The sequence below is a fragment of the Myotis daubentonii genome, chromosome 11 (assembly GCF_963259705.1).
Source record: "Myotis daubentonii chromosome 11, mMyoDau2.1, whole genome shotgun sequence".
Classification (NCBI taxonomy): domain Eukaryota; kingdom Metazoa; phylum Chordata; class Mammalia; order Chiroptera; family Vespertilionidae; genus Myotis; species Myotis daubentonii.
The window spans coordinates 40886321-40899694 of NC_081850.1; the positions used below are offsets into that span (position 1 = coordinate 40886321).

The window sequence follows — 13374 nt, forward strand, 5'->3', positions numbered from 1 at the left end:
TTGTCAGAAACTATTGCTACAACTTTGCTTGGTACTGACTCTCAGTTTTCTTGTCACTTCTCAGTTCAATGCTCTTTAATGTTTTGACTTCTATCTGGGAACATGTTCTCCTGTTTGCTAAAGAGAAGCCAGGAAATATTTTAAATGACTTAAACTATAGAAAGTTCTAACTAAATAGTAATATAATTAGCTCAGCAAAACTGGTCATGCCAGATAAATATGACAACCTGGGAAAGTTTATACCTGGTCAACTTAGATTGTTTAATTTCTCTAGAATAACTGTTATTATTGAGTTGAGAGCTCATGAGTAGACATTTTTAGGAAGGTAAAATAATATATTTGAATTAATGGTTTGAAGGTATGTTGAAACTTTGATGTTTTTTTTTTCTTATATGAGCATTAAATACTAGGATTTGTGTACATTTTGAATTAGTTTCATTACACTAAGCCATTAATCATGGCTTACTCTGTCCATATTCTTCAATGCTTTTAATACCTTTAGTCACACAGGGTGGATAAGCTTGCATTTCATCAGGAACAATTCCGGGCAAGGAAACATCAAGGGCAATGACTACCTATTTCATGGTTCTGATGACAATCCTGTCTAGGTAATCTTCAGATCCTTGAGAGAGTCATTGTATTTCCTGGAGTTACCAAGGTTCTGTGAGAAGATTAAATTTTCAGGTATGTGTAAAGAAAACTAAATGTTTAAGTTTGGAGGTTCATCAGAAATAGCCATTCTGATTTTAACTTTATTTTGAATACTTGTATTAAATTCAGTGAACAGGTACTGAGATCCTAATATTTTCGAATTATTATGGTAGGGCCTCTGGGGATTGGGGTAAGGTAATAACTTAGTTCTCTTTCCCTTAATGTACTCACATTATTGCTTTTAAATACATTTTTTTCTATCTTTTTTTTTTCTGTTAATCCTCACCCAAGGATATTTTTTCTATTTGCTTTTTAGAGAGAATGGAAGGAAGGAGAAGAGACAGAAATATCAATGCAAGAGGGACACACTGACTGGTTGCCTCCTGCACATGCCCCTACTGTGGCAGGAGATGGAGCCTGCAACTGAGGTATGTTCCTTTGAACAGAATCAAACCCAAGATCCCTCAGTCCACAGGCCAACACTCTAACCATGAAGCGAACCAGCTAGGGCTCTTGTTTTATCTTTTTTAATTTTTTGTTCTTATTTGTTTTGTTTTGTTTGCATTTTATCATATTATTTTTTAACTAGATTTAAACAAAGGATTACAAGATCACATTCTTTAGAGCCAGTAAGCAAAACAAGTAGAAATTGTAAATACAGTAAGGAGAGTAAAATAAGAAAGAGAGGAAATTCTAAACTAACAGAACCCTTATTCAGTTGAATACATAGGTTGTACATACTATGTAGTCATCAGGATACAATAAAAGGAAATATTTCCTTCCCACATTTTCACAAGGAGTGAGTCAGGTCACATAATCTTCCCCCCGGTATCCGGTTGCAGGTCAGAGCAAGGGTGGCCTGTCTTTCTCAGTCTGGAGCCTGCTTTAGCTTTCGAGCTGCACCTTAGTTTGATGACTGACTCAGGATGGCCTGGGGGCAGAGGGTTAGACAGCCTAAATATATCCTGGTTGATTCCTGATTTGAAATATCCCAAGTATTGGATTTCTGAAAATAAATGAGTAGGAAAATATTTTTTTTCTGGAATCTACTCAACCACATAATGTGCAACTCAAGATCCTGCTAACACGAGAGTGGGTTTTCTAACACATCCCTATATCAAAACTAATTCCATCCCAAGATTTTCACTTTAATGTAACTGAACCCACAGGTACTGTTCATGCGATGGAACCTATTCATAGCTGAAATCTGACTTAAGGTGCATGTGAGACAACTTAGGTGACTTTACACTTTAATGGTCATTACTTCCTACCAATCGAGTGAAGGGACTGCTGCCATTGTGATTTAGGAACAAAAAAGAAAGTATTACTTAAATATTCTTCCTATGGCCTCAGGTCAGTGAAATCTGAGCTATCTGGAAAGTGAGAATATTTCATATTTGTAAAAATTCCTGAAGGCATGCTGCAGACCTTTATGTGTGGAACGAAGAAGAATACAAATGGGATGGAGCGATGCGACGTCGAACACAAGGTCATGTGGGTTCTATTCATTCCTTTCCTTTGCTGCTGTGCCACTACCAGGATTCATCCTGGCTGGACATGGGGTGTTTCCCTTTGGAACCTGCTCTAGTGACTCTCTCTTCCTGATTTAACCTAATTATTTCCTTGTCTTGTCTGGATTTTCTCAGGGCACCATGTGACTGCTCATGCCTGGTTTGACTCAACAGTGCCTTCTGCATTGGCTTGGGTGAAGTAACATAAATTGCTGGAACCCGTCTTCTATTTCCCAGGCTTGCCATTCCCAGCTTCATACAGACTGTTGCCTGCCTTTGTACTCCCTCTAATTATCTCCAGATTCAGCTACATCCACTAATTCTGTCTCCAGGCAGGTTCTTGGAACTTGCCTATGGTCTGCCTCATGCTGGGTCAATTATGACACATTCTACTGAGAAATGAGATAGCTGGCAAATACTAAAGAAGAAGCGTGTGTTTCTAAGTTCAGTGTAGGCCAAGTGTGTCTTCTGCACCATTCTGCATCCACCTCCAGTGCTAGCTTGCCCTTCCGTGTCTAGTTCATATTCTGTAATTGAATAAGGAACTTTATTTAGGAAGCACCTGTCTTTTGGAACCTACACTGACCTAAATAAATTATGAAGACTAAGATAATCAAATTCCAGCGGCTTGCTCCTGGTAGAATAATGGGTTTTGGGAGATATTTTGGAGCAGCGTTATCTCCAGAAATCATATCATAAATTAAGTCAGGACCTCTCTGGTTAAGAAACCAGCCTTGTAGTTAAATATTACTTGTACTTTCTCACTTTACTTGTCTGCAGAGTTGAAAAGTCAATTCATTCATTTAGTCAACAAATATTTATTCAGTGTGGATACTTTAGAATAAAAATATGAACCAGATATGGATTTTTCCCTTAAGGATTCATACTCTACTAGGATAGATAAGGCAGGTACACAATAACAGTGCTAGAAGGTAGAAAGTGATAAAGACTATGAAAAAAGCGAGAGGAGGGAGAAAATGCCTTCTCTGCTGAAAGGATTATGAAGAGACATTTGGAGGAGGGGAGTGTAGATAAGGTCCTGTTGGGAGTGAGGTATTTCAAATAGAAAGAAAATATTGAATCACTTAAAAGAACAGCAAATGAGTTATTTTAACCAGAATACAGTGTTCAGTACTGAGCATAAAAGGAACTAAAATTAGAATGGGAAAGAGGATCTAGGCAGTGGCAGGTCTTAATTTCCTTATTAAGGTGTGAACACATTAAAGCTGTTTGATCAGAACCCTGAATGTTCCAGAGTGGCTAATGAGGACATTTCATCTGGTGGCGATACATCATATGTATAAAAAGGTGGGGTAAGGTTACATTAGTTATGGGAAAGCTTTTCGGGAAGCTATTGCAAATACAACAAGGCAAACACTATTAAGATTCAAAATTATGAGGCCCATTGAGGATAGAGAAAGCGATTAGATAATAATAGTAGCTAACCTTTATTGAGCATTTACTATATATACGAGGTAGTGTGCAGAGGGTTCTGCATGCATTATCTCATTTTCACTTCAAAACTTGCTTATGAGGGAATGTGGGAGAAACAAGCTTTGCATTAGGTTTAGAGTCAGTGAGTAAAGCCAACTTTAACACCAGCCTGAGACAAGCAGCTGCTGAGAAAACTCCTTGCTAAAGGAAAAGGAAGAAAAGGACTCTGAGTTTATTCCTAAGTGAACAGCACCTGTGTGCTTGTCAGTGGGTACTGCGTTAGTTTGTTAGGATTGCCCAAACTAAGTATCACAGAGTGGGTGGCTTATACAACAAAAATTTATTTTCTTAATGTTCTGGAGCCTAAGAGCCCCAGATCAAGGGCCTGTCAGGTTTGGTTTCCAACTCGGATTTGTGACCTTTCTGTCCCCAGAACTCTGTGGCTGGGTTGAGCAAAAGTATCCTCAGTTGGATGCCATCTGATAATACACCCTTGATTGGTCTACTTCCTTACCACTCCCACTCCCCTTCTCTCCTACTGTATTTTTCTTGGGACTACATACTAATATATCACTTACACACATATTCCCATTGCAGGATCTGTCTTTGTGAAACGGTTATGGGTTGAATTGTGTCTTCCAAAAAGGTATGTTGAAATCATAATGTGTAAATGTAACCTTACTTGGAAATAGGGTGTTTGTAGATGTACTCAAGTTAAGACAAGGTGTTGTTTTTTAAAAATATATATATATTTATTGATTTCAGAGAGGAAGGGAGAGGGGGAGAGAGAAATAGAAACATCAATAATAACAGAGAATCATTGATTGGCTGCTTTCCGAATGCCCCACACGGGGGACTGAGCCAGCAACCTGGGCATGTTCCCTGACAGGGAATTGAACCATGACCTCCTGGTTCATAAGTCAACGCTCAACCATTGAGCCACACTGGCCAGGCAAGATGAGGTTTTAACTGTATTAGACTGAGCCCTAAATGCAATGTGAGCAGTGCCCTTAGAAGAACAGGAAATTTGAACACAGAGATAGAGACACACAGGGAGAATGTCATGTGAATACAGAGCCAGAGATTAGAGTGATATACCTATAAGCCATGGAATGCCCGTGATTGCCCGTAAGAAGCCAGGAGAGAGACATTCTCCCTTGGAGTGCCCAAAAGGGACCATCTCTGCTGACATTTTGGTTTTGGACTTCTAGCCTCCAGAAGTGTGAGGCAATAAATTTCTGCCACCAGCTTCGTGATACTTTGTAATGACAGCCTTGGGAAACTAATGCAGGGACCCAACTGACACTAGGTAGTTTCAGAAGTGGTCCTAGGAAGCATATTCTTAGGATGTGATTCTGGAATTAGATCATTTGACATCTGGATAGCAGTAGAAATCCTATTGTTAGAGATAAACTATTAAAAGGTTCACTCTCACTATAGCATTATGATTACTATAACTTTCACCACTGGTGAACTGGGATGGGATACAGGTGATAGGAGATGGAATGACTTGCATGATATTCAGAGCATTTCAGAGCTACGGAGGGATTCATACTGACAAGGACTGCGTTGGTGGGTTGTTTGTTGCTAAGCGCCACTCTTATTTTGGAGAAGAAAACTGACAAGCTAAATCGGTCAATTACCAACATGGGACCCTGTATGAAAGTTTGAAGGCCTGCAGGAAAGCATTTAAAGAGATCCCCAAATTTCTGCAGCTAGAAGGCAGCCTGAACTGCGGACTGGTGGATGCAATTTATTGTAAAAATAGTAAAACTACAACGAGGGCTGAATTCATCATCTTGGCTAGTCTTTTATGCTAAAATCAGAACCCTGATATGGAAAGAGTAGGCCTATATTGAATGGGAACACATGCGTACATATGCTTAGGAACATGGGATCCCCAGAACCCTCTGAACCCTGAGGCCTACAGGAGTGGCCTACTTGATTTTGCTAGAGGATGGCCACTTCCTATTGCCAGAAGACCATGCCAAAACCTCAGCTGAGGTAGGTGCCTGGGGGGATAATAGTTTTCTTCTTCAAGATCTGACCCCAACTCCTCTCCTGTCTTCTAGTTCTATAATCAGGGTCATGTTTCAGCATGGGCCAACCAAGGAAGTACTTCCCAGCTAAAGATAAAAAGGAATTGTTCACCAAAGGAACCTCACAACATGATTAATTGTAGTAAAAGAAACTGGGGAGAGCGTATGCTAAGAAGTAGATCTTGGTAGTGTTTGGGGTGGTGGTGGATAAGAGAAGTGCAATAAAAGGGAATTGGCCAATAAGGAAGCATTTTCCCATGACTGAAAACTTGCTGGCCAGAGCACCTGAAAAGGGTCTTAATATACTGGTGGAATTGTTCCTAGGAGCTTTCAGGGAACAAAAGGCTCAGATTAAATTACACAGAAATGACAGAACTGCCTTGGCAGCGTTTTGAGGAAGGGATCAAAAGACTCAGAGAAGTGAGCATGCTAGCATGATTCTATGCTATGACATTTGAGATCCTACCAGCTGGCTATATTTCTGGAAGGACCAGAGAATGCTCTCATCACTAAGCTTACGAGAAATGCACTAGTGATGGAGGTACTGGCAAATTGGAGCATCTCAGTAGTGGCGGCACTAGGCTTGATGATAAGCAATATTGTTAGAGAACCGGGCTCTCTGTTGACAGTGGGAATAGCAGAAGTCTAGTGGCAATCCTTAACCATTAGGAGCTATGGGAGCTATTTTCAAACTTTTTCATCTCATATGAAACATATGAGAACATATAAACCAATTACTAAAATTCTACGGCACATCAAAAATATATATTTTTTGCCAATCTGACAAAAAATAGGTATAATTTTGATTCATTCACACCAGACAGCTACTGTTGTATGAGCTGTTGTCATTTTTTATTTGACAATCTAAGGGAAAAGAGGTCAGTGCCCCTGACTAAATAATCAGGTATTGCATGTTTTAAAAATTCTTGTGGCACACTGGTTGAAAACCGCTCATCTATGAGGATGGCTAATACACCAAAATGCTTCTAAGAATAAACATATGGACAGATGATAACAGCATGGCTTGATATACATAATATGAAATTATTAAACTGGATGAGCAAAAGCCTGATATCATTAGTACCCATGGAATATCACTTCCTTATTTTGTTTAAAAACCTAAGCTAGCCCTCATACCCACAGAGGGCCCTACAATGCCACAAGTATATACTGTAGAGATTTCTTTAATTTTACATATCCTATATAATAAAGAGCTAAGATCTGGAAACAGCCTAAGTGCCCATCAGTAGATGAATGGATTAGAAAACTGTGGTACATCTACACGATGGAATACTATGCTGCTGTAAAAAGGAAGGAACTCTTACCATTTGCAACAGCATGGATGGAACTGGAGAGCATTATGCTAAGTGAAATAAGCCAGTCAATGAAAGAAAAATACCACATGATCTCACTCTTTTATGAATAATAAAGACCATTATAAACTGATGAACAAAAATAGATACAGAGGCAGAACAGCATTGAACAGACTGTCAAACTACAGCGGGAAGGCCAGGGAGGGTTGTGGGGGGCGGCAGGGGGGGTAAGAGATCAACCGAAGGACTTGTATGCATGCATATAAGCATAACCAATGGACACAAGACACTGGGAGGTAGGGGAGGCTGGGGGAAGGTCAAGGGGGGAAAAAAGGAGACAAATGTACTACTCTTTGTAATACTTTAAGCAATAAAACAAAAATTTAAAAAAAGAGATAATATGAAAATGGTCATCACACACTCACACCATTGTGCCCTCACACACAGAAAAAGTTAAAAATATCAACCTGAGATGTGGCCATGGGTCCTGGGGACCTGAGGCTGCACCCCCCACACTGGCACCAGGCCGGGGGACCTGAGACTGCACCGGGGGACCTAAGGCCGCCCCCCCACACCTGGCGGGGCTTGACGGGGGTGGGGATGGCCTGGTCTGGGTCTCGTGTGATTTCAAGGTGTGCGCAGGTGGGTGGGGACTTGACTCTGGGTCCTGCAGTGTGCCCCAGACTCTGAAGGAGGGAGATTTTCATATACATTTTACTAATTTTCTTTTATCTCTGACACTTCTATTATAGAGAAAGAACAAATAGCAATATTAAAATACTAGGGGCCCGGTGCACGAAATTCGTGCACTGGGTGTTGGGCGGGGGGTGGAGTGTCCCTCAGCCCAGCCTGCCCCCTCTCACATACTGGGAGCCCTCAGGCATTGACCCCCATCACCCTCCAATCGCAGGATCGGCCCCTTGCCCAGGCCTGATGCCTCTGACAGAGGCGTCAGGCCTGGGCAGGGGACCCTCATTTCCCCCCATCACTGGTTCTGCCCCCAGCCCAGGCCTGATGCCTCTGGCCCAGGCATCAGGCCTGGGCAGGGGACCCCCAGACCCCTCCGATTGCTGGCTCTGCCCCTTGCCCAGGCCTGATGCCTCAGCCAGAGGCGTAGACCCCCATCACCCTCTGATCACCTGATCGGCCCCTTGCCCAGGCCTGACGCCTCCGCCAGAGGTGTCAGGCTTGGACAGGGGACCCCCATCTCCCCCCGATCACTGGCTCTGGCCCCCGCCCAGGCCTGAATCCTCTGGCCCAGGAATCATGCCTGGGCAGGGGACCCCCATCTCCCTCTGATCGCTTGCTCCAACCCCCACCCAAGCCTGACGCCTCTGACCCAGGCTTCAGGCCTGGGCAAGGGGACCATCATATCCCCCCAATCCCCGACTCCACCCCCCGCCCAGGCCTGATGCCTCGGCCAGAGGAGTTGACCCTCATCACCCTCCGATCACCAATCACCGGATAGGCCCCTTGACCAGGCCTGAGGCGTCCGGCTCGGGCAGCGGGGACCCGCAGCTGCAGCGGCCCCGCGATCGTGGGCTCCGCTTTAGGCCCAGGCAAGGGACCCCTAGCTCCCGGGCCTGCCAGCTTCGACCGTGCCCAGCTCCCATCGCTGGCTCCACCCCTACTTCCTGCTATCACTGGCCAGGGCGGCAAAGGCTCCTGATTCTCCGATCATGGCTGGGGGGCAGGGCAAAGGTGGCCCCAGGGCCGCCTTTGCCCTGCCCCCCAGCTCTTAGCTCCCCCCTGGGTTTCTGATCACTGTCAGTGGCAGGGGGCTTCTTCCTGCTTTCCCTTTCGCCTCCCTGCATTGTGCCTACATATGCAAATTAACCGCCATCTTGTTGGCAGTTAACTGCCAGTCTTAGTTGGCAGTTAACTGTCAATCTTAGTTGGCAGTTAACTGCCAATCATAGTTGGCAGTTAATTTGCATATAGCCCTGATTAGCCAATGAAAAGGGTATCGTCGTACGCCAATTACCATTTTTCTCTTTTATTAGTTTAGATTTCCTCTAATTAATTCCCTTTTAATGTGCACGAATTTCATGCACCACGCCACTAGTCCTATATAATAAAACTCTAATATGGAAATTAACCGAACTGTGGAACAACCAGCGGAATGACCGATCACTATGATGTACACTGACCAGCAGGGGGCATACGCTCAATGCAGGAGCTACCCCTGGTCTGGGGCAGCTCCTGCATTGAGCATCTGCCCTGCAAGAGAGAGGCGACTGGCAGTGGCGATTGGGTGGCAGGGCCGGCTGGCGAGCACCTCCTGGGTCGCTTCCCACAAACCAACAGTCAGACATCCCCTGAGGGTGCAGGCCAGGCTTAGGGGACCCCCCCCCCACCCTGTGAATAAATTTCATGCACCAAGCCTCTAGTTTTGCATATAATTCACTTATAATTTGAAGTTACAATCAGCAAGCTCACTATGCACATCTAACCTCTTTATATTGGATAATAATGCTTTTCATCTTCCAGAAGATACTTTTAAACCTTCTCTTTCTGAGGGCTACTCTGTTTTAAGGCTTCAGTAAAGCCTCTCCCAATGACCTCCATCTCTGGGTAATGACCCCTTCCTCTAAACACCACCCTGTTCATTTAACATTTAGTATATTTGACCTTGATTGGTTGTTGAAGTTTTTCTATATGAAGAAAAGTCCATTTTTCCAACTGGATTCTTAGACCCTTGCTAACAGGATTAATCTTTTACACCAGATCTTATGACAATGCTCTATGTTTAAAAAATTCATAATTAGAATTTTTAATTTAGCATTAATTCTTTCCTCTTGAACTAGCAATGAACCTGTTTATCAGTGCTTTAAACATGCAAGTATTATTACACCCATATATTTATCTTTGACTAATTGGCAGAATTACTTGAACTTATTGAGATAAACTTAGATAGAACACCTTAATATGGAATGCTTAACTTGGGTATAATGTAAATTAAAGTCAGGTTTTTTGTAAGATGGAATTATAAGTTTTCAACACCAGATAAGTCAATGGAAAATTAATATCCACTGTAGAAAAGATAAACGGTCTTACAGTTTAGGCCCCTTTGTAACTCTGTATTTATTATGTCATAATGACTAAAAACACAATTTCTTTTTTTTTTTTTTTTTTTTTTAGAGTCTAACTCCATTTAATGCCGAGTTCATTTACATAGACTACAGGTAGAAAGGTCTGAAATGACGCGAATTCTGATAATATTAACAACACCGGGTATTTTAAGTGGCGTTTTCACAAAAATGTCATTTCAAACAGGAAGAATTCCTGTTTATAGAACTCAGAACTTGTGTTTAAAGCTTTTAAATGAGGAGAATACTGTTAATGTTTACAATTGAGGGTGAATTGGCGTGGCGTTTTTTGACTGAAACAGTTTATATCCTGAAGGTTCTAGTATACACTTCTAAGGAAAACGTCAAATTGTGGTAAAACTCTTAAAATACACAATTATATTCCTGGGAAATGAATATGAACTTGTAAGAAGAAGTTAAAACACAAGTAAATAGAATCTAACTACATTTAGTACTGAGTTCAATTACCGAGATTAGAGGTAGAAAGCTCTGAAATGACCAGAATCTGATAATATTAACAACACCGGGTATTTTAAGTGGCGTTTTCACAAAAATGTCATTTCAAACAGGAAGAATTCCTGTTTATAGAACTCAGAACTTGTGTTCAAACCTTTTTTTTATTTATTTATTTATTTTTATTGCTTAAAGTATTACAAAGGGTATTACATATGTATCCATTTTATCCCCCCGCCCTAGACAGTCCCCTAGCCTCCCCTATCACCCCGTGTCTTATGTCCATTGGTTATGCTTATATGCATGCATACAAGTCCTTTAGTTGATCTCTTACCCCCCTACCTCCTGCCCCCCAACCCTCCCTGGCCTTCCCGCTGCAGTTTGACAATCTGTTTGAGGCAGCTCTGCCTCTGTATCTATTATTGTTCAAAAGTTTATAATGGTCTCTATTGTCCATGAATGAGTGAGATCATGTGGTATTTTTCCTTTATTGACTGGCTTATTTCACTTAGCATAATGCTCTCCAGTTCCATCCATGACGTTGCAAATGGTAAGAGTTCCTTCCTTTTTACAGCAGCATAGTATTCCATCGTGTAGATGTACCACAGTTTTCTAATCCATTCATCTACTGATGGGCACTTAGGCTGTTTCCAGATCTTAGCTATGGTGAATTGTGCTGCTATGAACATAGGGGTGCATATATCCTTTCTGATTGGTGTTTCTGGTTTCTTGGGATATATTCCTAGAAGTGGGATCACAGGGTCAAATGGGAGTTCCATTTTCAGTTTTTTAAGGAAACTCCATACTGTTTTCCATAGTGGCTGCACCAGTCTGCATTCCCACCAGCAGTGCACAAGTGTTCCTTTTTCTCCACATCCTCTCCAGCACTTGTCGTTTGTTGATTTGTTGATGATAGCCAGTCTGACAGGTGTGAGATGGTACCTCATTGCTGTTTTGATTTGCATCTCTCGGATGATTAGTGACTTTGAGCATGTTTTCATATGTCTCTTGGCTTTCTGGATGTCCTCTTTTGAAAGGTGTCTATTTAGGTCCTTTGCCCATTTTTTGATTGGATTGTTTATCTTTCTTTTGTTAAGTTGTATGAGTTCCCTATAAATTTTGGAGATTAGGCCCTTATCAGATATGACATTGGCAAATATGTTTTCCCACACAGTGGGTTTTCTCGTTGTTTTGTTGATGGAAAAACACAATTTCTATCATAAAATCTTTCCATAAATTGCCATTCCAAAAATGGGAAACGTGACTGATTTCTAATTGCTAAAAATTATCTAAGTGTCTTGGCTCAGGGAGACTTGAAGAAGATGTTGGGATTTTCCTATCCAATATCAAAATATATTATATAACTTTAGAAATTAAGATTCTGTGATAGATCAAAAGATAGATGGAACAGAATAGAAAAAATAGATATTTGTCTATTTATATACCCACATGCACATGCAAACACACATATGCACAAATACACATATACACACATATGTATGTAATGTGTCATTAGCAAAAAAATAAAATAAAAAATAAATGGCTCTGTGCAGTGCCCTCAGCGGTCCCGGATCTGTTTTTGGATGGAACACCCCGGGGACACCCCTTCTTCCAGCCTCTGACCACTCTCCTGCATCTTATCCAGTCATCACCTTCAGAACCACCTCTGAGACCAGCCAACACACTGGTTTGTTTTCTACCTTAACTCCTGATTGTCGAACAACCATGAGCTCCCAAATTCGTCAGAATTATTCAACCAAGGTGGAGGCTGTGGTCAACCTGCATCTGTGGGCCCCCTACACCTACCTCTCTCTGGGCTTCTATTTCCCCGTGAAGAGGTGGCTCTGGAGGGCGAGCTGGTGGAGAAGAAGCGCGAGGGCGCTGAGCTTCTCTTAAAGTTGCAAAAAGCGCGGTGGCCGCATTCTCTCCCAGGACCTGCTGAAGCCTCCCCAAGGTGAGTGGGCAGAACTCAGGGCCATGGAAGCCGCCCTGGCCTTGGAGAGGAACCTGAACCACGCCCTTTTGGAGCTGCAGGCCCTGGTTCTACCCGTGCAGACCCTCAGCTCTGTGGCTTCCTGGAGAGCCACTTCCGGGGTAAGGAGGGGAAACTCATCAAGAGGATGGGCGACACCTGACTCACCTCCGCAGGCTGGCGCCCCCAGGCTGGGCGGGGCGGGTATCTCTTTGAAAGGCTCCCCCTCAAGCGGACTAGGAGCCTGTGGAGCCCAGAGGCCTTTGAGGGGCCCCTCTGCATCCCATCCCCCTGGGTCTGGCTTTTACCTGAGCCTCTCCCCGAAACTACCAGCCATTCTTTGAGCCTCCCTGGAGCCCTCTCCCATGCATTGGACCAAATGAAACAATAAAGCTTTTTGCAGGGGGAAAAAAAAGGCTTTGATATTTTTAACTTTTTTCTGCAAGGTAGTGGCATCCCAGCATAAGCCACAAACTTAAAAAGATATCATTTATAGGATAATATCACCCTTTGAAAGATATACTTATCTTCAGTTTCTTGATTAAAATCAGTCTTTCATTTGCCAGGAGCTCTTACTTCCTGTTTCCTTTAGTATTTGCTGATGACTCCGAGGGCGAGGGTGTCAGCAAACAGCCCTCACAACTGTTTTGTTGTGTTCAGATGGAACACTTGCTTGCACTATGAACATTTCGAAATTTTCAGTTCAAATAACAATGCCTTTTATTTCCCATTTTAATCCTGAGGCTATTAGAACAAACACACAAAGATCACATGTCTTCTACTTGAATGCCCATCTGCTTTGCAGCCTCAAAGTTCTGTGGTATAATTATTTCTATAGCAACCAGCTGAGGAAGTGTCTTGGCAGCACACAGCCTCGCACACGCTGGGGGAGGTGCTGAGAGCTCAGCCACA

At 42.6% G+C, this 13374-nt stretch overlaps 1 long non-coding RNA gene across 2 annotated transcripts; it reads left to right on the forward strand.

The window, feature by feature from the left end:
- The first annotated feature begins 538 nt into the window (after positions 1-538).
- Positions 539-12644, forward strand: LOC132211998 (uncharacterized). Of its 2 annotated transcripts, none has more exons than XR_009447624.1 (3): positions 539-684; positions 968-1079; positions 12423-12644. It is a non-coding gene; the product is annotated as an uncharacterized LOC132211998 (long non-coding RNA). The 2 variants fall into 2 exon arrangements; XR_009447623.1 differs by lacking the exon at positions 12423-12644 and adding an exon at positions 2298-7028.
- Positions 12645-13374: the final 730 nt, after the last annotated feature.